This window comes from Manacus candei, unplaced genomic scaffold, assembly GCF_025592945.1.
Source record: "Manacus candei isolate 608988 ecotype Guabito, Panama unplaced genomic scaffold, ASM2559294v1 h1tg000142l, whole genome shotgun sequence".
Taxonomy (NCBI): domain Eukaryota; kingdom Metazoa; phylum Chordata; class Aves; order Passeriformes; family Pipridae; genus Manacus; species Manacus candei.
The window spans coordinates 164,705-190,095 of record NW_026138190.1 but is presented as its reverse complement, the minus strand read 5'-3'; the positions used below and the strand labels follow the sequence as shown (position 1 = coordinate 190,095).

At 47.8% G+C, this 25,391-nt stretch overlaps 2 long non-coding RNA genes across 2 annotated transcripts in view; one reads left to right on the top strand and one right to left on the bottom strand.

The window, feature by feature from the left end:
- The window catches only part of LOC127462858 (uncharacterized), a 96,856-nt gene that overhangs the window by 26,207 nt on the left and 45,258 nt on the right, over positions 1-25,391 (bottom strand). The window lies entirely within an intron of this gene.
- LOC127462860 (uncharacterized) overlaps positions 4,681-25,391 on the top strand; it is a 41,850-nt gene continuing 21,139 nt past the window's right edge. The window contains exons 1-2 of the long non-coding RNA XR_007900578.1: positions 4,681-4,807; positions 13,381-13,629. This is a non-coding gene — a long non-coding RNA (uncharacterized LOC127462860). The remainder of the gene's footprint in view (positions 4,808-13,380; positions 13,630-25,391) is intronic.

Below are 25,391 nucleotides of genomic sequence, written 5' to 3'. Positions count from 1 at the left end.
TCAACAGTAAACTGGGGTACATAAAACTCCATGACAATACAACAATAAACTGGGGTAAAACTGGGGAATAACTGTCAGTCCGGTGGATGAATTGTCCAGTGTATAAAAACCCATCTAGTTCCCATAGATGCTTCTCCATGCCACATATCTTTCCCAATTGGTTTTTTCTTCCACCACACCCTGCTACATGCAAACATAACAAACGACAGCATCAGCAGATGTCTTTCCATTCCTCTTTCCCTTCCCATTCTCCGTTCCTCTTCCCTTCCCATTCCCACAGCCAACACACTATTTCACTTCTCACTTTAACAAAGCTCTTTTCTCCTTCAAGCCCCTCAAAGGCGCCAAGGCCACATAGGAGGCCACACACGAGGCCACACACAAACAGTACTCCTCTTCCCACTTGACTACACCTTCTGCCTCACTGTTCTACACGGAACACCAGGAATCTGCTCGCAGAGGCCTCTCGTTTCCCATCAGTAGCTCAGCACAAGGAGCTAAAGGAGCTCAAGCCTTAGGCCACAAGAGCTGACAGCGAGGAAACTTTGGGAGCAAACTAATGCTACTAACACGGACCCAGTTGAATCCAGCACACAATCACAGAATCCAAGAGTCCTTCAGCTTGGAAAAGACCTCCAAGCTCACTGAGTCTTGTGCAACCCCTCCCTGACCGCCTGCAGGGACTGGATGATGCTTTGCACAAGCACCAAAAGGAATGTTGTGAAAGCCATGGCCTGCAGGAGGACACAGAGAAGGGCTTGGCTGGGGCTGGGAAGGAGGGAGCTGGCGCTGGGGGAGCGGGGATGGAGCCTCGGGGATGTGGCGCAGCAAGGACAGGGGCCCAGGCAGCTGGCAGGCGGCAAGGCCTCACCCCCTGCCCCAGCAGCAGCACCGGGCCCTGCCCAAAGCGCTCCTGCCAGGGGCTGGGCCGTGCAGGCAGGGGCAGAACCCACTCCCTGGGGCGGCCTTGCTGCCCTGGCCCTCGTCCGGCCCAGCCTCTCCCTGTGTGCGTGCTCCCCACAGCACAGGCTGCACTGGGCAGCATCCCCTGATGGGCCCTGCAGAGCTGCCCCACGGGGACACTTCCCTTTTATGTCACAGGTGCCACAGCCTGTCCCAGCCAGCCCTGCCCATTGTCCCCACCCCGGCTCAGTGACTCACAGTGGCCCCTGGCAACCAAAGAACCAAAGCCCCACACCCCCAGAGTGCAGCCCTACCCATGTGCAAGGGGTCCCCAAAGCGTTCCCTGCACAAAGCAGCCCCTCCAAACCCTTGTCAGATAGAAAACTGGGGGACGTGACCCTTGGATGCTTTTAGTACAGACATACAAGCTTTTCTTGAATAATGGAGGGGGTCACTTTTTAATTATTAATATTTACAGTTATCCATTTGGGGACAGGATGTCCTACAGGCTAATGTGGTGTCACATTTGGAGTGAAAAGTACTTTTCAAAGAAACCCAGGGTGCATGGGTGATGCAGAGGAAGCTGCCAAGTCACCCAATGTGAAGCTCAACACTGCTTTGCACCAGCACTGCCCTTTCACACACATCTTTGGCAAAGACAAAGATGTCAGGGTTTAGTTTCTAAATCAGTAACACTTGACAAGACCTCTTTATGAACTGACAGCAAGAGAACTTAGGAGCAGCTTAGGGTTGGCAAGTGTAGGAGCCAAGAAGAGAAGGGCTGATGGGTATGTCATGAACACTGACAGCTGGATGGTCGTGGAGCTGACCAAGGACTGCCAGACACAAAAGACATAACGTACTGGACTTGGCCCAAACACCAGCCCCCTCCTCTCCCTTCTCAACCACTCAACCACAGCCTGCACACACCCACACCTGCCAGGGTCAACGGGCTGTTTCTCTTCTCTTTTCTGCCTGGGGGCGAAGGAAGAAGGACAGGGAGGGCATTTGCCTTCGGGCCAGAGGGAAGGGGAAGGAGATCCCCCCAAATCCATCCCTGGCAGGATGGGGTCCGGAGGAGACATTGGGGGACCCCCAAGAATATTTTCGAGGGGAAGAAAGGATGGGGGCACCCACAGGGGGTTTGGGGGGGGGAGGGACCCAGGAATCTCGTGGTGGGACACTGGGGAGTTCCCAGTAGTTTCTTGGGGGGTGGACCCCCAGCAGTCCGGGGTGGAAAAATGGACGGAGGAATCTGCCGTAAAGGGTTGGTGACACCCAAAAGACTCTAGGAGGGGGTCGGGAGGGGCCCCGGAGTCCTGAAGCGTGTTTGGGGGTCCCCAGGAGGGAGTCTGGGGGTCTGAGGTGGTCCCAGGAGATTTTCAAGGGTTAAGGGGATGCACAGGAGATTTGGGGGAGGAGGGGGAAAGGCGGAGGGTCCCCAGGAGTCTTGGGGGGGTCTGGGTGGTTCCCGAGAGTCTTGGGGGAGATTCAGAAGGGTCACCAGGAGCCCCCGGACCCCCTGAACTCACCCCACACCACCATGGCCTCGTTGGGGCCGCACGTGAAAAACAGCGCGGCAGGGGGAGACCCTGGGGCCGGGATTGATCGGGACCAATCGGGTTCAATCCCGATCCTCCCCTCCCCCGCCGTCACCGCCCCGCTCCCGGCAGCCCCCGTGGAAGTTTCGACGTTCTATTGGGTGACTCACCGGCACAAGGACAGGGGCCCAGCAGAATTTGGCAATGACGTCATTCCAGCAGAGCCGTTCTATTGGCTGCGACCCACGAGGGAGCCCCAAAACCTGTTCATGGCTTGGGGGGGAAGGACAGCTGGCACGGGTGCAGAGGGTGTTCAAGTGTCCAGGAAAGGGGCAAAAAACTTTCCCCTCTCCCTCCCAGTGCCCCCTCAGCCCATCCTGGTCTCTCCCCTGCTCTCCCAGTGCCCCCGTCCATTGAGGTCCCAGCCCGGCCCTGCCCCCTGCTCTGCTCCGGCCTGGATTTCTCCCCTGCAGGGGCAACTGAGGTGGCTCCAGGGCGGGTGGGAGCTTTCGGGGAAGGGGGTGGCTCCTGACATGCTGCTGGAACCGCCCCTGTCTGGGCGGGCCCGTCAGCCTGGGGCACCTCCTCACCCGAGCCTGGGGGACGGGCCGGCAACTGGGAGGGGCTTTGGTAAGAAATGGGGCGGCTGAGAAGGGGTTGGAGGTCGTGGGGGTAAGTGGGAAGGTGTTTGGGGAAGTTTGGGGGTTTGGGAGGGAGGTTGGGGAGATTGGGGCAGCTGTGAGGGGTTTTGGGGAATCGTCGGGGATGTGGGAAGGAACTGGGAGAGAGTTTGGGGGCATACTCAAGGGGAAGGGGGCAACTAGGAGAGGGTTTGAAAGGTCCTGGGAGGGCTGGAGGTAACTGGGAGGGGTTTGGGGGCATCTTGTGGGCTTTTGTGGGTCTGAGAGGCAGTCCGGGGGCCTTGGAGGGTTTAAGGGGAAGTTGGGAGTGTCCTGTGGGACCGGGATGGGATTTGAGGGTTCCTGGAGGGGTTGGGAGGGCTTTATGCCTTTATACTGCGGGCATTGTCTAGTATTGATAGGGGTAATCCGTGAGTTGACTGTTTCATAATCATCCAAATTTTAACAAGACTTTGAAGGTGGTCAACCTCAGTTTGAAGCAGCTCATTTTTAGCAACAAATTTATCCGATTTTTCTCCTGTTTCCCTCTCAAAGGCTAACGATGACTTCAACAGCACATTTTCTGATTTCAAAACAGTAGACTCAACATCAGAAATCCATTCATGACTTCCCTGTCATCACTCCATCCGAATGTCTGTGCACTCACTGTGACCTGAGAGAAACCTGCCTGTTTGCAGCGCACTGACTGGGCAACTTTTCTTTTTGCAGGTGGAAAAGGGCAGATAAAGAAAAAACAGATGGGTCCAGCAGAAGTGATGCTGCTTCTGTCAAAAGCAGAGCAGAGACCGAAAGCACTTTAGGAAGTTGCTTACAGAAGCACTTGTGCATTCCAAGTTACAGCTCAGGAGTCTCAGTGACTTGTCCAACATGGGAGCTCCTTTTCCATTTCTCAATCCCCAGATTCCTCAGGAGTAGGAAACTGAAAACACTGACTGAGAAAAGCTCCATTCCTTCCTAATAATTGTGCTTTGTCCTTCCCATTTGACAGTGCTCTTGGAAATGTGCTGGTGTGATCTGGATCTGGGAGCAGCCCTGACCTCCCACAGCCCTGACCACACACACCTCATCCAACGGCAGGAAGAACCTGCCTGGCTCCTGCTGGGGTTCTCACCACCCACCGACAGCTTCTCCCTGCAGAGGGGTGGGCAACTACCCAGGCAGGATGAGACCTGACCCCAGCAGGCAGCAAAGTCCCTGCCCTGGCACAAAGAACCCCGGAGCACAGGGACCCTGCTCTGCAGGACAGCCCCGGGCATCCCTGGCTGCACCCCCACCTTCCCACCCCGCAGCCATCCCTGGGAGAAGGAGTCCACCTGCGCTGTCCCTCTGACGGTGCTGCAGGGAAGGCCTGCCCTGGAGAACATCCTCCTCCGGCGCAACAGAGAAACTGGGAGAGTCCTGACAGATGTGCAAGGCTGTGGCATGTGGGAGCTTTAGGAGATTCCTCCAGGAACACAAGCGACATTGCCCTGCACCTGTAGACTCACTCTGCAGAGGAGTGTGAAGTTGTGTCCCCAAGTTGTGTCTCAGCTGAACACCTCCCATCTTTCTGCTGCCTTTCTTCTCTTCTCTCGTGCCTACAGGCAGTGCCCTCGGCCCTGCTGGGCTGTGCAGAGGAGCTGCTCCTGGGCAGAGCTGTCTCTCTGCAGTGCTGCCCGCTTGCCAGGATTTCCCTGTGTGCCAGGAGCCCGGCCCAGCTGAGCAGCACAGCAAGAGCCAAAGGTAGCCCTTTCTCTGCCCCTCTGGGTTCCCCGCAGGTGTCCCTGGGGCTCCAGGGGAACCTGCTGTGGAACAGACTGAAGGAAACAATGATGTTCTCTCTTCTCACCTCTTCAGTGACACTTCTTTCCAGCAGTGACACTTCTTTCCAGCAGTGACATTTCTCCTCTTAGAAAATTACCAGGGTATGATGATCACCTTTTCTAGTTTCATCATTACACAGGACACCAGGAGGGTGACAGCAAAGGATCTGGTAACTCCCTGGCACAGAGGGGGTTTTCCTGGAGTCACACAGAGAAATGTGTCAGGGCTCTGAGAGGTGTCCAACCCTGAGCTGGACTGATGCACACACGGGGGTGTTCAGAGACACAAGTCCTTCCCTGGCACACACACAGGCAGTTCATTGCAGCAGGGGCAGTGTCTCCCTGGGCTCCTGCTACCACTCCTAGAACCTGGAGCCACCTCAGCCCTGTAATGCTCCCACCCTGCCCACTCCTACACTTCAGATGAACATTGGGGTTTTCTAGTCACTGGAACTGCCCAGACCAGCCCCTCCCTGGTCCCCCCATCTCCCTGCCCTGCCCCAGCCCAGCAGAGCAGCACAGTCGTTTCTGGTCCTGCAGCAAGAAAGGGAGGCAATAGAGGACAGGGACAGTGACTGCATGTCTGGACTGCTCAGGAGATCATCAGCTCAGGCGGCAGCTCCTGCAGCCCCAGGGCCAGACCCGCTTCCCAGTGGCCCAGGCAGCTGCTGCCATGTGGGCACAAGCTCTGCTGCCCAGGAGGGTCCTGTAGTGAAGGACTTTGCAGATGGCCACGTAGCGGTCATAGGACATGATGGTGAGAAGGGCAAGCTCCGCTGTGATCAAGAAGAAAAGCAAAAAACACCTGTGCAGCTCATCCTGAGTAGGACATGCCCCTGGTGTTCCAGAGGGAATTGGTCATGGCTTTGGGGAGAGTGGTGCAGATGCAGCCCAGGTGTGTGAGGGAGAGGTGGAGCAGGAAGAAGTCCCTGGGGGGTGTGCAGGTGGTGGTGGCAGGCTACGGCGCTGAGGATGAGGTCGTTGCCCAGGAGGGCAGCCAGGGAGATGCCCAGGAAGAAGCAGAAGTGCAAGAGCTGCAGCCAGGAGGAGGAAGTGGGGGATGGAGCTGTGTGGGAGGCGTGTCTGGATGCACAGGGGATGTGCCAGGGCGATGGGCCCGAGGGGACATGCGCAGTCACATATAACTCTATTGGCTGAAGAAGTCACATGGTACGCAGGGATTTAAGAGTGGGAATTTTGAATAAACTTCTCTTTGTCTCACCACCGCACAAGGAGCATCATTCATTCCTTGTTATACAAGGGTCGCCTGCTACATGTGGCGCCCGAACAGAGACATCTTTAGCTTATATTAAGTGAGATATCTATCCTGGATCAGGAGATCAGCTGGTGTCTCCGGGATCGTCTTAATTTTCGGAGACGGGAGACTTCACCAGAAAAAACCCTTACGTCAATAAACCCCATGCTCTTAGTGGCTTCTAAGAGGCGGTCAGTTAGTTTAATGAGCTCAATAATAGTAAGATAGTGCACGGAAGAAGAGAAGAAAGAGTTAAGGAAGAAACCGAGAGGTCAAAGCAGCCACCGGAGAGAGCGGAGAGGGTCAACGCAACATCGAAAGCGGTGAGTGACTGGGATGCACCCCGCACGTCTAAGACTGCTCCCTGGGCGAAAGTGTGCCTGCAGCTTGGAGAACGAGCTGCGGAGCACCTTAAGATCGTCAGGGAAAAGCCTGTTAGTCCGCTGAGTGTCGGTCATCTGGTAAAGCGACTCTTCGCTACCGACTGTGTGGACCACGTGCAAGAAGCGGCTTGCCGCTGCCGCATCCTAGCAACCCCAGCCACCGCTGACCCCTGCGGAGCCCCCGCTCCAGTTTTCTGTCCAGCAGAAACTGGCCGCGGCTCCCCGCCTGCTCACCGCTGCTGACTGACCCTGCAGCATGCTTAAAAAGCACTGCCATTAAAAAGCCCCTGAGCCGTATTCAGACCGCGTGGGCTTCACCGAGGCGCCGCACCGCACCTTCCGACACAGCGCGCCCCCGACCCCCGCGCCGCCCAGCGAACCACGGGAACCCCCGGAGCCGCCGCTGCCGCCGCTGCGAACGCCGCGCTCACCGGAGACGGAGCCGGGACCACGCCGAGCCGCCGCCACGTGACTGAGACGCCGCCGCCAGCGCCGCCGCTTCGTTCGCCGCTTTGCAGCCCGCACACGCCGATCGCCGCAGCCCCAATCCGCCGCCTCTACAGCCAGCCCCCACGCCCATCGCTACAGCTGCCTGTGCCTGCCACCGCCGCTTGCCGCTTACCGCCTGCACCGGGACATCAGCCGCCGCCGACAGTCCGCCACAGCCCAACCGACAGTGAGCCAACACAAATCAACAAACTGACAGACCCTCTTCAGCAGCGCACCCCAGCAGCGCCGAGACACAAAGGTAACATGGGAAACTTTTTCCCTACCGAAGTATCATGGGACACAGAAGCACTGGCTGCTCTGCTGAATCCTTACTATGTTCAGGTTACAAGGGCTGAATTATCAGAGTTGGTGCGGCTCATTAAAGCAGCCGTACCAGAACTACCTCTGGTTGAAGCCCTCAACATTCACATATGGGACAAAATAGGCAATCTTATCAAACTCAAGGCTCAGAGAGGGGATTCCCAAGCAAACAATGCTTACCCAGCCTGGCAAGCTATAATGACTGCATTAAGCAGATCCCACCAAAGAACGACGAACACGTACACCCCCACTCAGGTTGCAAGCAGCAGCCCCACTTTTACGCGCCGCAGTTTGAACTCACAAAGCTCGGCGGGGGGAGGGGGTGGAGCCGTTCACAATTCGACTCCGGGGAAGGGAACCGGGAGCCCAAGGGACACGGACCGACGGGAGGGAGCGGGGCCCCAGATGCGAGGTTCCAGTCAGTGGGACAGCAGCAGGGGGTCCCGTGACGGGAGTGGGGGGGCTAACCCAGCTTACTCGCCAACCCATCCCGCGCATGAACGCCGAGTACGCGCCCAGGAGCGGGCACCACCATCTCGCCTGCCACGCGGTTCGGACACCGACCCGTCCTTCCCCGCCCCCGCGCCGTACTCCCCAACCACCACCACCACCCACCCACAGACAGCCGCTTTCACCGGAGCTGCGGGGGGGGGGAATGGGAGGAATGGGGGGAGGAGGAGGGGGATTTCGGGATAGCTCCGCCGGCAAGGGATGAAGCAACATACCGAGAAGGTACAATTGATAGGTGGGCTTTATGCAGAGAAGAGGCATTGCGTACTGGGGACTTACAAGTTATACAAGCATGTCCAGTAATTATCGGTCCACGTCAAAGCCGCAGGTTCCAACCATTACCACATGAACTAACCAAAGAACTAAGACAGTTAATGAGAGAAACTGGTGTATCATCCCCTAACACGCTTGCATTTTTAGAGTCACTAAGTTCCACATACATCTTCATGCCTCATGACTGGAGAACCTTGTTACAAATAAGCCTTTCTAACACACAATACAATGTATTGCTGAACGATTTTAGAGAAATCTGTTCTGCTTACGCTAATGACCCACAAGCAGGGGTATCAGCACACCAACTCACAGGGGATGGGAACTATTGTTCCATAGATGCTCAAACCGGTTACAATAGAGAGGTATACGAGGTAATAGCAAAACATGCCATGCGGGCAATAAGAAAATTACCTACATCAGGCAGAGATGCAAACTTGTCATTTACCAAAATAATACAGGGCCCAACAGAACCTTACACAAAATTCCTAGATCGGCTGCAATCTGCTCTGGATAGGCAGATTGAAAATGAGGAAGCCAGGGAAATCCTTAGTAGAAGACTGGCTTTCGAAAATGCTAATGTGGATTGTAAAAGTTCTGCAAACCCTTCCTAAGAAGGAAACTTGCAGTATCTCAGAATTAGTTCGTGCCTGCCAAGAGGTGGGTTCTTTAACACATCAATCAGATTTGCTAGCAGTAGCACTGAGTACTCAGTTAAGGACACAGCAGGGGGCCAGACCCAAAGATGGTCGTTTCATTTGTGGGACCCCTGACCATTTCCAAAGGGACTGCCCTCAGAAACCTCTAGCATTGGCACCTCGAAAGCAACCCAAAGCAAGGAGGATGCCAAAAAAACTGGAGGCGAGGGGCGCTGTCGCACGCCCCGGTATAGCAATCACATGCGACACAGGGGAACAGGCTGGCGATTTGTGCCCCCCCAGCTCAGCCAGCGCTCTGTGCCCCTGCACCCCAGCCAGCGATCTGTGCCCCGCCACATCAGCCAGCGCTGGGCTGGACTTATCCAACAGGGACACAGTCCTCATAACTTCCACTGAGGTGGTGCTAATCCCGACTGGACATCGGGGTCCCCTTAATCCAGGGGTACATGCACTGCTGATTGGAAGGTCCTCTACCACCAGAATGGGTTTGTTTGTGCTGCCAGGTGTAATAGACTCGGATTCTCATAGCGAGATTCTGATAATGGCATGGACCCCTTCACCCCCCTGTTTCATCCAGAAAGGACAGAAGCTTGCTCAGTTAATCCCCTTCTACAGTACGTCGCCTGCAGGGGAGGGGGGGAGGGAGCGGGGTTCAGGGGCCTTTGGTAGCACGGGACAACCACAAGTTTACTGGGCAGCAGCCATCACAGCAGCACAGCCGCTCATAACGTGCCAGGTTAATGGGCACCGATTTACAGGCCTTTTGGATTCGGGAGCCGATGTTTCCATCATAAAGGACTCCGAATGGCCACTTGACTGGCCTACTGTTTGCCCAGCTGCAACCATTCAAGGGGTGGGAGGCACACAAAGACCCAGACAGAGTGCTCAAGTACTCACTGTCTTGGGACCAGAGGGGCAAGTAGCAAAGGTAGCTCCATTCATAGCCCCGATCCCTTACTCTCTGTGGGGACGTGATATACTTTCCCAGTTTGGTACAGTAATGCAAATTCCTCCTGCAAGCAGCCAGGTTTTTCAATAGGGGCCATTGGTCAGCCGTCCCAAGCACCGATTAAGCTGGTCTGGAAAAGTGACCAACCGGTCTGAGTAGACCAATGGCCCATGAAAAAAGAAAGGCTTGAACATTTAAAGATGTTTGTAGAGGAACAATTGGAAGCAGGACACATTGTGCCAACAAATAGTCCCTGGAACACTCCTGTATTTTGCATTCCCAAAAAAACTGGCAAATGGAGGATGATTCAGGATCTCAGAGCAGTAAACGCAGTCATTGAGTCTATGGGGGCATTGCAACCAGGATTACCCTCACCTGCTATGCTCCCAGCGAACTGACCTCTGACAATAATTGATTTAAAGGACTGCTTTTTCACCATATTCCTGCACCCCGAGGATGCCCCAAGGTTTGCATTTTCTATTCCAGCATTAAACAACTCACAGCCTATGCAAAGGTATCACTGGGTTGTTCTCCCTCAGGGGATGAAGAACAGTCCAACCATATGCCAAACAGTAGTTGCAAATGCTATTCAACCCGTCAGAAAACGTTTTCCCTCTGCAATAATCTACCAATACATGGATGATATTTTAATAAGCATGGCCACAGAAAATGAACTGCAAATTGTTGTTACTGCTTTAACTGATGCTGTCCAAGAAGTAGGCTTACAGGTTGCAGAAGAGAAAATCCAGCGATCGCAGCCCTGGAGCTATCTTGGATGGAGAATCACGCAACAACAGATTTCCCCACAGCTGCTGCAGCTCGAGGTAAAAGACACTTTAACCTTCCATGAGTTGCAAAAACTCCTGGGAGCTATTAATTGGTTAAGGCCTGTTCTAGGCTTAACCACAGAGGAGCTACACCCTTTCTTTGTGTTACTAAAGGGGGACTCTGATCTGACGTCTAATAGGGCTGTGACAGCAGAGGTCAAACAGGCGTTAGACATCTGTGCCAAGGCGATCGAATCTAGGCAGAGCAGAAGGAGAGATCCTGAACTGCAAATCTGCCTGGCCTTAATTCCCAGCAGGTACCAGCCATTTGCAGTCTTATTCCAGTGGGACCAGACTGAAAAGGACCCACTGCTGGTTCTAGAATGGCTATTTCTGCCCCACACCCCACCTAAAACTGTATGGACAGTTAATGAAATGTTTGCTAAGCTTGTTATTAAAGGCAGAGTTCGATTACAGGAACTAGATGGAAGGGATCCAGCGGTCATCTACATTCCAGCCACGAAGGACAATTTAGCTTGGATGCTAGCTGAGGACACCGAGTTCCAAGCTACATTAGCAGGTTTTGATGGTAACATTTCAGTTAATCTCCCTAAGCACAAACTTTGGGCAGAAATCGGTAATTTGCCTTTAAGAACCACGACTAGATGCAGAAGTGAGCCAGTAAAAGGCCTCACAGTTTTTACAGATGCATCTGGGCGATCACAGAAAGCTGCAGTGACTTGGATAAATCCTGATACCGGACAATGGGAACAAAAAGTACAGACCATGAACCAATGCTCTGTGCAAGTTCTGGAACTGGCTGCCATTCGTATTGCCTTGGAAAAGTTTTCTGAACAACCTGTTAATATTGTCACTGATTCTTGTTATGCTGCAGGGCTAGTTTCACGTCTAGAATGTTCATTTCTTCGGGATGTTTCTAACCCTCATTTGTTGTTTGAAATGCGTTGTATTTGGTTCCTTGTCAACCACAGAAGGTTTGATTTTTATATAATGCACATCAGGTCTCACGCTGACATGCCAGGGCCAATAGCTGAAGGGAACCGAGAAGCTGACAAAGCAGCAATGTTCAACACAGTACCTAGGACCCTTGAGCAAGCAAAATTGTCCCATTCATTTTTCCACCAGAATGCACGCTCTCTAAAGAGACAATTCAAAATTACTATCAATCAGGCCTGAGATATCATATTGACTTGTCCAGACTGTCAAAAAATTACCCCCATGCCATCTCAGGAAGGTGTTAACCCCAGAGGGTTAATATCCAATCAGATATGGCAAACAGATGTTACACACATCCCAGAATTTGGCCCCTTGAAATATGTACATGTAACTGTAGACACACATTCACAGTACATCACTGCTACAGCACACACAGGTGAGAAAACCAAGGATGTAATAAGACACTGGCTAAACTGTTTTGCTACCCTTGGCACTCCACAACAGATTAAGACCTTACCATCTCTGAAAAGGCAAGGAATTTCCTATCAGAATGGGGAATTTCCCATATTACAGGAATTCCACACTCACCTACGGGACAAGCAATTGTAGAAAGGGCACACCGCACACTGAAAGAGATGCTAATAAAACAAAGAGGGGGGGAGAAGCTATACAGTCCGCAAGAACGTTTGTGGAAAGCCACATATGTTATCAATTTTTTAAATTGTGACAATGCTGAAAGAAGCAGATATGAGAAGCAGCACAAATCTCAGGCGTTTGCCTCTCCCAGGCCATTAGTCATGGTAAAAGATTTGATCTCGGGACAATGGACAGGACCTTTAGATCTTCTGACTTGGGGGAGAGGTTACGCTTGTGTGGCAACAGGAAAAGAACTGAAGTGGATTCCCTCCAGGTGTGTAAAGCCCTATTTGGATACACAATCACAGCTGCAGGAACCAGATAACTCAGGAGTTTAAAAACAGTTATGTTATGTTTCAGTTTATATTAATGACCAATGTGGTGACAAGCAAACTGCAAATATTGGTGTGTGTATGTGTATGCGTGAATGATGACGGCCGTGGTGTGTGAGATGAGTGAATGAATAAGAGAGTTGTGTGACTGGAAAACATAAAAACACAGAATACCTCACAAGACCACATTACCTACACCACAAGGTCACCTTGAAAGAATTGAGTTTTGAAATGCTTACCCTGTTTCTTGAATAAAGTTTGAAATCCCCAGTTATTAAAAAACCTTCAGATTAATAAAAGTTATAGTTTACACACAGTTGGGTTAAAGGCCCCAAGTTAATAAAATAATTATCCAAGTTGCACTACCCTATAGGAATATAAGGTTTTAAAAGGTTTATATTAGAGTTAAGAAGCTAAGCGAAGCAATGCACTGGGTCGCTGCGAAGCTTGGTAGTTTACAATGTTCTGGTTGTTTGCACTGTTTTTTGCACTGCTTTTTGTGACTTCTTTAAGATATTAGAGAGAGGGGATATGTGGGAGGCGTGTCTGGATGCACAGGGGATGTGCCAGGGCGATAGGCCCGAGGGGACATGCGCAGTCACATATAACTCTATTGGTTGAAGAAGTCACATGGTACGCAGGGATTTAAGAGTGGGAATTTTGAATAAACTTCTCTTTGTCTCACCACCGCACGAGGAGCATCATTCATTCCTTGTTATACAAGGGTCGCCTGCTGCTGTTGAACATGAGCTTCCTCCGGGCATCAGGAAATGTCCAAGGAGGAAAAGGTAGTGAAAACTTTGGGACAGGTTTCCTAGATCAAACCCATGTATTCCTCTGAGCATCTACCCTCATCCCAAGTATCTGCAGTCACACATATAGAGATTCTGGACTGTAGAAGACAGGCTTAGCATGACTTTAAGATGATTTCTTCTCAATTTTTTGATTTATTTTTCTACTGCCAGGTCTGAGAGGGGCATCGTGGAACCAAAGGAACCCTGAGACATTTCAGAATCCCACATGTGTTGGGTCTGTCTGAGCTGGAGTTCATTTTCTCACTGCAGGCGTCACAGTGCTGTGCTTTGCATTGGGAGCTACAAAGGGGTTAATCACACCAGTGCTTTGGCAACTGCTGAGCAGGGCTGGTGCAGCATCTGCATTGTCGGCTTCGTCCCCTGAATCGGGGGCAAGATCATGGGAGGCGATACAGACAGGTCAGTTGAGCCAAATGGACCAAAGGGACATTGCAGAATATATGGCGTCAGCTCAGCTACAAGAGCTCAGGAAAGGAACAGGAAAGGGGGAAAATCCATTTTTTTACAATATATGCCTTCTGAGTGGCTTCTCTGTGTGGTGAAGCCCTGCTTCCCATGAAGTGGCCAGGTATCGCTGCTGACAGGAAGTAGAGAGAAAATCTTTTTATTTCTCATCTATCGCACACCTAGGATGAATAACTATTATTCTCAACTATAACCCCAATCTGACTTTAATTACCTTCTATCTATATACTGTAACAACTTTCGCCATCTTCTTCATCCTTAACACAACCAATACCCTAAAACTATCCACTGTTATATCCACATGAACCAAAATTCCATCACTAACCACAATCCTTATGCTCACTCTCCTCTCCCTCGCAGGTCTTCCTCCCCTAACGGGATTCCTACCCAAATGGTTAATTATTCAAGAGCTCACAAAACAAGAACTAACAGTAGTAGCCACAGCTATTACCCTACTCTCTTTACTTGGACTTTTCTTCTACCTACGACTGGCCTACTGTGCAACCATCACACTACCCCCAAACTTCACTAACTACATAAAACAATGACAAACTAACAAACCAACTAACACCCTAACCACAACCTTTACCTCCTTATCAATTATACTCCTACCACTATCTCCCATAGTACTCGCAATCCCTTAGAAACTTAGGTTATTTAAACCGAAGGCCTTCAAAGCCTTAAACAAGGGCTAATCCCTCTTAGTTTCTGTTAAGGTACACAGGATACTAACCCGCATCTCCTGAATGCAACTCAGATGCTTTAATTAAGCTAGAACCTCCCCCTAGACAGATGGGCTTTGATCCCATAAAATTTTAGTTAACAGTTAAATGCCCCAACCAACAGGCTTCTGTCTACTAGATCCCGGCGCATGTTTAATGCACATCAATGAGCTTGCAACTCAACATGAACTTCACTACAGAATCGATAAGAAGAGGAATCAAACCTCTGTAAAAAGGACTACAGCCTAACACTTCTACACTCAGCCATCTTACCTATGACTTTCATCAACTGTTGACTATTTTCCACTAACCACAAAGATATCGGCACACTTTACCTTATTTTTGGCGCATGAGCTGGTATAATCGGCACAACCCTTAGTCTCCTCATTCGAGCAGAACTAGGACAACCAGGCACCCTTTTAGGCGATGACCAAATTTACAATGTAATCGTCACCGCATATGCCTTCGTTATAATTTTCTTTATAGTAATGCCTATTATAATCGGAGGGTTTGGTAACTGATTAGTACCATTAATAATTGGTGCCCCCGACATAGCATTTCCACGAATAAATCACATGAGCTTCTGACTACTTCCTCCATCCTTCCTACTTCTTCTAGCATCTTCTACAGTAGAAGCCGGGGCCGGAACAGGATGAACAGTATACCCACCCCTAGCTGTAAATCTAGCCCACGCCGGTGCATCAGTAGACCTTGCCATCTTCTCCCTTCACCTGGCAGGTGTCTCATCCATCCTTGGGGCAATCAACTTTATCACCACAGCAATCAATAGAAAACCACCTGCTCTCTCACAATACCAAACCCCTCTATTCGTTTGATCCGTCCTAATTACTGCAGTTCTACTTCTCCTCTCCCTACCAGTCCTCGCTGCTGGCATTACAATGCTTCTAACAGATCGAAACCTAAACAACCTAAACTTCTTTGACCCCACAGGAGGTGGAGACCCAATTTTATATCAACACTTATTCTGACTTTTTGGCCATCCAGAAGTCTACATCCTTATCCTACCAGGATTCGGAATTATTTCCCATGTTGTAGCCTACTACGCCGGTAAAAAAGAACCCTTTGGCTACATAGGCATAGTCTGAGCCATATTATCCATTGGTTTCTTGGGCTTTATCGTATGAGCTCACCACATATTTACAGTTGGAATGGACGTAGATACCTGAGCTTACTTCACATCCGCCACCATAATTATTGCAATCCCCACTGGCATTAAAGTCTTCAGCTGACTAGCAACCCTACACGGTGGAACAATCAAATGAGACCCGCCCATACTATGAGCCCTAGGCTTTATTTTCCTCTTCACCATTGGTGGACTAACAGGCATCGTTCTTGCCAACTCCTCCCTAGACATCGCCCTGCACGACACCTACTACGTAGTTGCACATTTCCACTATGTATTATCTATGGGGGCAGTATTCGCCATTTTAGCTGGCTTCACACATTGATTCCCACTGTTCACTGGCTACACCCTTCACTCTACATGAGCTAAAGCCCACTTTGGAGTAATATTCTTTGGGGTCAACCTAACATTCTTCCCACAACATTTCCTAGGCCTAGCTGGTATACCACGACGATACTCAGACTACCCAGATGCTTATACCCTATGAAACACCCTATCCTCCATCGGCTCCCTCATCTCCATAATAGCTGGAATTATACTAATTTTCATTATCTGAGAAACCTTCGCATCCAAACGGAAAGTAGTGCAACCAGAACTTACCTCCACAAACATTGAATGAATTCACGGCTGCCCTCCTCCCTACCATACCTTTGAAGAACCAGCTTTTGTCCAAGTACAAGAAAGGAAGGAATCGAACCCTCATAAGCTGGTTTCAAGCCAACCGCATCAAACCACTCATGCTTCTTTCTTATGGGTTGTTAGTAAAATCATTACATAGTCTTGTCAAGACTAAATCACAGGTGAAAACCCAGTACATCCCATCCCAACTCCATGGCCAACCACTCTCAATTTGGTTTTCAAGACGCTTCATCCCCTATTATAGAAGAACTTATTGAATTTCACGACCACGCCCTAATAGTCGCACTAGCCATTTGTAGCCTAGTCCTGTATTTACTAGCTCTTATACTTATAGAAAAACTATCCTCCAACACCGTCGACGCACAAGAAGTAGAACTAGTCTGAACAATCTTACCTGTCATTGTCCTAATTATACTAGCCCTCCCATCCCTTCAAATCCTCTACATGATAGACAAAATCGATGAGCCTGACCTCACCCTCAAAGCTATTGGCCATCAATGATACTGATCCTACGAATATACAGACTTTAAAGATTTATCTTTTGACTCTTACATACTACCAACTATGGATCTACCACTCGGTCATTTCCGCCTCCTAGAAGTTGATAACCGCATCGTCATTCCAATAGAATCCCCGATTCGAATTATTGTTACAGCTGATGACGTTCTCCACTCCTGAGCTGTTCCTAGCCTTGGTGTAAAAACCGATGCAATTCCAGGACGACTGAACCAAACTTCCTTTATCACAACCCGTCCTGGAATCTTCTACGGTCAGTGCTCAGAAATCTGTGGAGCCAACCACAGCTTCATACCTATCGTAGTAGAATCAGCCCCTCTAACACACTTCGAAAACTGATCTTCACTTCTAACATCCTAATCATTAAGAAGCTATGAACCAGCACTAGCCTTTTAAGCTAGAGAAAGAGGATTATTCACCCTCCTTAATGACACGCCCCAACTAAACCCCGCACCTTGACTTTTTATCATACTAACTTCATGATTCACTTTTTCTCTTATCCTTCAACCTAAACTCTTACTATTTACCCCAACTAACTCACCCTCCAACAAAACACTACCCACTATAAAAACCCATTCCTGAAACTGACCATGAACCTAAGTTTCTTTGATCAATTCATAAGCCCAACCCTCCTCGGAATCCCCCTTATCCTCATCTCGCTGTTATTCCCAACCCTATTACTTCCTTCTCCTGGCAATCGATGAGTTACAAATCGTCTTTCAACTCTTCAACTCTGATTTCTCCATTTAATCACAAAACAACTAATAACCCCATCAAACAAAAAAGGCCATAAATGAGCCCTAATCCTATCATCACTCATAATTATACTTCTAACAATTAACCTATTAGGCCTCCTACCTTACACATTCACACCTACTACCCAACTATCAATAAACCTAGCCCTCGCCTTCCCTCTATGACTTGCCACCCTGCTAACAGGCCTACGAAACCAACCTTCAGCTTCCCTTGGACACCTCCTACCAGAAGGCACCCCAACACCTCTAATTCCTGCCCTCATCATAATTGAAACAACAAGCCTTCTCATTCGCCCTTTAGCCTTAGGAGTTCGCCTCACAGCCAACCTCACAGCAGGACACCTGCTCATCCAACTCATTTCAACAGCCACTACCGTCCTCCTTCCCATTATACCTACCGTGTCCCTTCTAACTAGAACAATTCTACTCCTCTTAACAATTCTAGAAGTGGTCGTGGCAATAATCCAAGCGTATGTCTTTGTACTTCTTCTAAGCCTTTACTTACAAGAAAACATTTAACCCTTAATGACACACCAAGCCCACTCATTTCACATAGTAGACCCAAGCCCTTGACCCATTTTTGGAGCAGCAGCCGCCCTCCTCACTACCTCTGGGTTAGCCATATGATTTCACCACAACTCTATCCAACTCTTACTCCTAGGCCTACTCTCTATAATCCTAGTGATACTCCAATGATGACGTGACATCGTACGAGAAAGCACATTCCAAGGCCACCATACCCCTACAGTCCAAAAGGGCTTACGTTACGGAATAATTTTATTTATTACATCCGAAGCATTCTTCTTCCTAGGATTCTTCTGAGCATTCTTCCACTCCAGCTTAGTCCCCACTCCAGAACTCGGAGGACAATGACCTCCTATAGGAATCAAACCTCTCAATCCAATAGAAGTCCCCCTACTAAACACTGCTATCCTCCTAGCCTCAGGAGTCACTGTCACATGAGCACATCACAGCATTACAGAGGGCAATCGGAACCAAGTTACCCAAGCCCTACTTATAACCGTCCTATTAGGATTCTACTTTACAGCACTTCAAGCAATAGAATATTATGAAGCTCCATTCTCAATTGCCGACGGAGTCTATGGATCAACCTTTTTCGTCGCCACAGGATTTCATGGTCTCCACGTAATCATTGGATCCTCCTTCCTCTTGATTTGCCTCCTCCGCCTCGTAAAATTCCACTTCACATCCAACCACCACTTCGGCTTTGAAGCAGCGGCCTGATACTGACATTTTGTTGACATTATCTGACTGTTCCTCTACATAACAATCTATTGATGAGGATCTTGCCCTTCTAGTATATTAATTACAATTGACTTCCAATCTCTAAAATCTGGATCAAAACCAGAGAAAGGCAATTAACATCATCCTCTTTATATTCACAATTTCTCTATCACTATGTATTATCTTAACTTCACTAAACCTTTGATTAGCTCAAATAAATCCAGATTCAGAAAAATTATCCCCATACGAATGTGGCTTTGACCCACTGGGCTCTGCCCGCCTCCCATTTTCAATCCGATTCTTCCTTGTCGCAATCTTATTCCTCTTGTTCGACCTAGAAATTGCCCTCCTACTGCCCCTCCCATGGGCTACTCAACTCCTCTCCCCCCTCACTACCTTAACATGAACCTCCACAGTCATTCTCCTCCTCACACTAGGGCTAATTTATGAATGAATTCAAGGGGGCTTAGAATGAGCAGAATAACTTCAGAAAGTTAGTCTAGCAAAGACAGTTGATTTCGGCTCAACAAACCACAGTCCTACCCCGTGACTTTCTCAATGACCTTTCTGCATTTAAGCTTCTCCTCTGCCTTCACCCTAAGTAGTCTAGGACTAGCCTTTCACCGAATACACCTAATTTCTGCCCTGCTATGCTTAGAAAGTATAATACTATCAATATACATTGCCCTCTCCATATGACCTATTCAAACCCAAACAACATCCCCCACCTTAATGCCCATTCTTATGTTAGCATTCTCAGCCTGTGAAGCAGGCGCCGGTCTAGCAGTCCTAGTAGCTTCCACCCGAACTCATGAATCGGATCATTTACACAATCTAAACCTTCTACAATGTTAAAAATTATTCTCCCTACAATCATATTACTCCCCATAACCCTCTTATCTCCTCCAAAATTCCTATGACTCAATGTCACCTCGCACAGCCTCTTAATTGCAACCGCTAGCTTACAATGACTTCCTTCAACCTATTACCCTAGCAAAAACCTATCACCATGACTTGGAACTGATCAAATTTTATCCCCCTTATTAGTTCTATCTTGTTGACTTCTACCTCTTATAATCCTGGCAAGCCAAAATCACCTTCAACAAGAACCTCCCACACGAAAATATATTTTTACCATAACCATAGTCCTCAGCCAACCATTCATTATCTTGGCCTTCTCAGCCTTAGAACTGATATTATTTTATATCGCATTCGAAGCTACCCTAATCCCTACCCTAATTCTAATCACACGATGGGGTAGCCAACCAGAACGTTTAAGTGCTGGAATCTACCTCTTATTTTATACACTAATTAGTTCTCTTCCCCTATTAGTAGTGACCCTCTATCTTCACACTCAAACAGGAACTATACACATCACTATAATAAAACTTTCACACTCATCTCTTACAAACTCCTGAACAGGCCTCATATCAAGTCTAGCCCTATTGCTCGCTTTCATAGTGAAAGCTCCCCTTTACGGACTACACCTATGACTCCCAAAAGCCCACGTAGAGGCTCCAATCGCAGGATCCATACTCCTAGCTGCGCTCCTCCTCAAACTTGGGGGATACGGCATTATGCGTACCTCAATAATTACAAACTCCCTATTAGACTACCTCTACTACCCATTTTTAACCCTAGCCTTATGAGGGGCACTAATGACAAGCTCCATCTGCCTACGCCAAATCGACCTTAAGTCATTAATCACCTACTCCTCAGTAAGCCACATAGGTCTAGTCATTGCCGCAACAATAATCCAAACCCACTGATCCTTTTCAGGGGCCATAATCCTAATGATTTCACATGGACTCACCTCTTCCATACTATTTTACCTAGCTAATACAAACTATGAACGCATACATAGTCGTACTCTCCTTCTAACACGAGGCCTACAACCCCTTTTACCTCTAACAGGAATCTGATGGCTCCTAGCCAACCTAACAAACATAGCCCTTCCTCCTACCACTAACCTGATAGCTGAATTAACTATCATAATTGCACTCTTCAACTGATCTACCTTCACCATTATCCTAACTGGAGCCGCAACTCTACTAAGTGCAGCCTATACCCTCTACATACTCCTTATAACCCAACGAGGTCCAACTCCAACCTATATTACAACCACCCAAAATTCAAATACACGAGAACATCTCCTTATAACACTTCATATCCTACCCTCCCTCCTCCTCATCCTAAAACCAGAGCTAATCTCAGGAATTCCCACATGCAAGCATAGTTTTAAACCAAACATTAGACTGTGATCCTAAAAATAGAAGTTAAACTCTTCTTGCCTGCCGAGGGGAGGTTTAACCAACAAGAACTGCTAACTCTTGCATCTGAGCCTAAGACCTCAGCCCCCTTACTTTTAAAGGATAATAGCAATCCACTGGTCTTAGGAGCCATTCATCTTGGTGCAAGTCCAAGTAAAAGTAATGGACTTCCCATTAATCCTCAACACCTCTATATTCTTGACCCTGGCTCCCCTCTCTATACCCATCCTACTCCCCCTCCTATCCAAAAACTATCTAAACTCTCCAACAACCATCATACACACTGTTAAAACTTCCTTCATAGTTAGTTTAATTCCCATAATCCTCTCCATCTACTTAAATATGGAAAATACCACTTTCTATTGAGAATGAAAATTTATTGCGAACTTCAAAATCCCTTTTAGCCTTAAAATAGACCAATACTCCTTAACGTTTTTTCCTATTGCACTATTCGTAACATGATCTATTCTTCAATTTACAACATGATATATAGTCTCAGAACCCCACACCACAAAATTCTCTCTTTACCTTCTAATCTTTCTCATTGCAATACTCATCTTAATCATCGCTAATACCATATTCCTCTTATTTATCGACTGAGAGGGAGTCGGAATTATATCCTTCCTCCTGATTGGATGGTGACACGGTCGAGCAGAAGCCAACACCGCTGCACTTCAAGCCATACTTTACAACCGTATTGGGGATATTGGACTAATCCTCTGCATAGCATGACTAGCATCCTCAATAAACACTTGAGAAATTCAACAGCAATCCTCCCCAAACCAAATATCCCTTCTCCCTCTCTTAGGGCTCATCCTAGCCGCCACAGGTAAATCCGCCCAATTTGGCCTGCATCCATGACTCCCAGCAGCTATAGAAGGGCCAACCCCTGTATCTGCCCTACTCCATTCCAGCACAATAGTAGTTGCCGGAATCTTTCTACTTATTCGCACTCACCACATATTATGTAACAACCAAATTGCCCTAACTATGTGCCTTTGTATAGGTGCCCTATCCACCCTATTTGCCGCTACATGCGCTCTTACCCAAAACGACATCAAAAAAATTATTGCTTTCTCTACATCCAGCCAACTAGGACTAATAATAGTCACTATTGGCCTAAATCTACCTCAACTAACCTTCCTACACATCTCTACGCATGCATTCTTTAAAGCCATACTCTTCCTTTGCTCTGGGTCTATCATTCACAGCCTTAACGGTGAACAAGACATTCGAAAAATAGGAGGATTACAGAAACTACTCCCTACAACTACCTCATGCCTGACAATCGGAAATTTAGCTCTCATAGGAACACCATTTTTAGCAGGGTTTTACTCAAAAGATCTCATTATCCAAAGTCTTAACACCTCCTATCTAAACACCTGAGCACTCCTCCTAACCCTCGTAGCTACAGCTTTTACTGCAACTTACAGCCTACGTATAGCCCTACTAGTACAAACTGACTACACCCGGATTCCCTCCATTACTCCCATCAATGAAAACAACCCAGCAGTCACAAACCCAATTACTCGTCTCGCTCTCAGAAGTATTATAGCTGGTCTATTAATTACCTCTTATATCTCCCCTACAAAAACCCCTCCTATAACCATACCACTGGTCACAAAAACCACTGCTATCATTATTACAACATTAGGCATCATTCTGGCATTAGAACTATCAAAACTCACACGTACCTTCTCTGCCCCCAAACAAAATATCACTATAAACTTCTCCAGCACTCTAGGATATTTTAACCCCCTTATACACCGCCTCAGCTCTACTAAACTCCTAAACAACGGCCAGAACATTGCATCCCATTTAATCGACCTATCCTGATATAAAAAAATAGGCCCAGAAGGACTAGCGACCCTTCAACTCAAAGTATCCAAAATCTCAACTACTCTACACTCCAGACTAATCAAAACCTATCTAGGATCCTTCGCTCTATCTATCTTAATTATAATCTTATTTACACAGAACTAAGAATTAATGGCCCCTAACTTACGAAAACATCACCCCCTTCTAAAAATAATCAACAATTCTTTAATTGACCTCCCAACACCACCAAACATTTCCGCCTGATGAAACTTTGGATCTCTTCTTCGCATCTGTCTAACAATCCAAATCACCACTGGCCTCTTACTAGCAATACATTACACAGCGGATATCACCCTGGCATTCACGTCCGTCGCCCATACATGCCGAAATGTTCAATTCGGCTGACTAATCCGAAACCTCCATGCAAACGGCGCCTCCTTCTTCTTCATATGCATTTACCTACACATTGGACGAGGATTCTACTATGGTTCCTACCTATATAAAGAAACCTGAAACACAGGAGTTATTCTCCTCTTAACTCTAATAGCAACTGCCTTCATAGGATATGTCCTCCCATGAGGCCAAATATCATTCTGAGGAGCTACAGTAATTACTAACCTATTCTCAGCAATTCCTTACATTGGCCAAACACTTGTAGAATGAGCTTGAGGAGGATTCTCAGTTGACAACCCTACACTTACCCGGTTCTTTGCCCTCCACTTCCTCCTCCCATTCTTAATTGCAGGTCTCACCCTCATCCACTTAACTTTCTTACACGAAACAGGCTCAAACAACCCCCTAGGTATTTATTCAGACTGCGACAAAATCCCATTTCACCCCTATTTCTCAATAAAAGATATTCTAGGCCTTTTGTTCCTCCTCATTCCTCTAATAACACTTGCCATATTCTCACCCAACCTCTTAGGAGATCCAGAAAATTTTACACCTGCAAACCCATTAGTAACACCTCCCCACATTAAACCTGAGTGGTACTTCCTATTTGCATATGCCATCCTACGATCAATCCCCAACAAATTAGGAGGAGTCCTAGCCCTAGCCGCCTCCGTCTTAATTCTATTTCTAGCCCCATTCCTCCACATGTCAAAGCAACGAACTATAACCTTCCGACCTCTCTCCCAACTTCTATTCTGAATCCTAGTAACAAATCTTTTAATCCTTACATGAATCGGTAGCCAACCAGTCGAACATCCGTTTATTATCATCGGACAACTCGCCTCAACTACCTACTTCACAATCATTCTCATCTTATTCCCCATTACTAGTCTCCTAGAAAATAAGATACTCAACCTCTAACCACTCTAATAGTTTATAAAAAACATTGGTCTTGTAAACCAAAGACTGAAGGCCGCCCCCTTCTTAGAGTTTTCCAAAAAATATCCAAGCACCCCCCAACTTTCCAATCAACACGTACATCAAGGGGAGGGGCCCCCCCCTCCCCCCATACCCTACGGTATGTATTACTTTGCATAGCATCCTTCACCACATTAGACATAACATGCATGTAGGAAAATCTGACATACTATTATTGCAAAAACCATCCAAATTTCCATACTATCTCCCATACAATCCAAAACTTGTCATTCACAGATCTAGGCACATTCCCACACAAGGACATAACATGTCATGTTCTAGGAATAATCCTGCCAAACGAACTAAAACCTAAAACCGCTAATTTTCGCATAAAATCCTTCTCAATACGAGGAACGTCACAGAACCTAAAATCCATGGTCCATGGACCACTCGCCACTTAGCCTTGCTCTATGTACCAACCAAGAAGTGCTGGGTTATTTATTAGTCGTACTCCTCACGAGAAACCAAGAACCCGGCGTTAGTAATGTTTATCATGTCCAGCTTCAGGTGTATTCTTTCCCTTTCCACCAATAACCCACTCTCATAACTTGCTCTTTGTAGCCTCTGGTTCCTCGGTCAGGGCCATAACTTGCTTAATTTTCCTAAACTTGCGCTCCGTTACTAATGGTTGGGGATGCTCGACCAACCTGGACCTTGTGATCGCGGCATTTTCTCTTTTCTAAACTTTTGGGGTTTTTTTTTGGGGTAGATCTCAATAAGCCCTTCAGAGTGCTCCGCCAGGGGGCTCCCATATATGGTTGACATGTACCCCTTATGGTCGGCAAGCGGTTTTCTCACTTTCGCGTGAAAATTAATGATATGGTTTCAAGTGTTATTCGGTCTCATACTGTTGCACTGATGCACTGTCACGTGCTGTTGGTTTGGTTTTTCCATTACGTCTCTCATCAAGCTGCAATTTAATTAATGCACACCAGACATATTTTTTGTCGTCAATTTCACAAAAAATGACAAAAATTTTGTCATTTTTTGCAATGATCTAGGGACTTTCCCTCTATTCATCATTAATTTTTGTTTTTAAATTTTTTAACAAAAATTTCAAATTTTACAAACTTTCCATTCCCCTAATTTTCCAATTAAGACATTTGCATCATCAATTTGTTAAATTTTTTTAACACACTTTAATCTACCCCATCATTTCCTTTCATCATTCATTTGTTCATTTGTTTGTTTACACTTTAATCTACCCCATCATTTC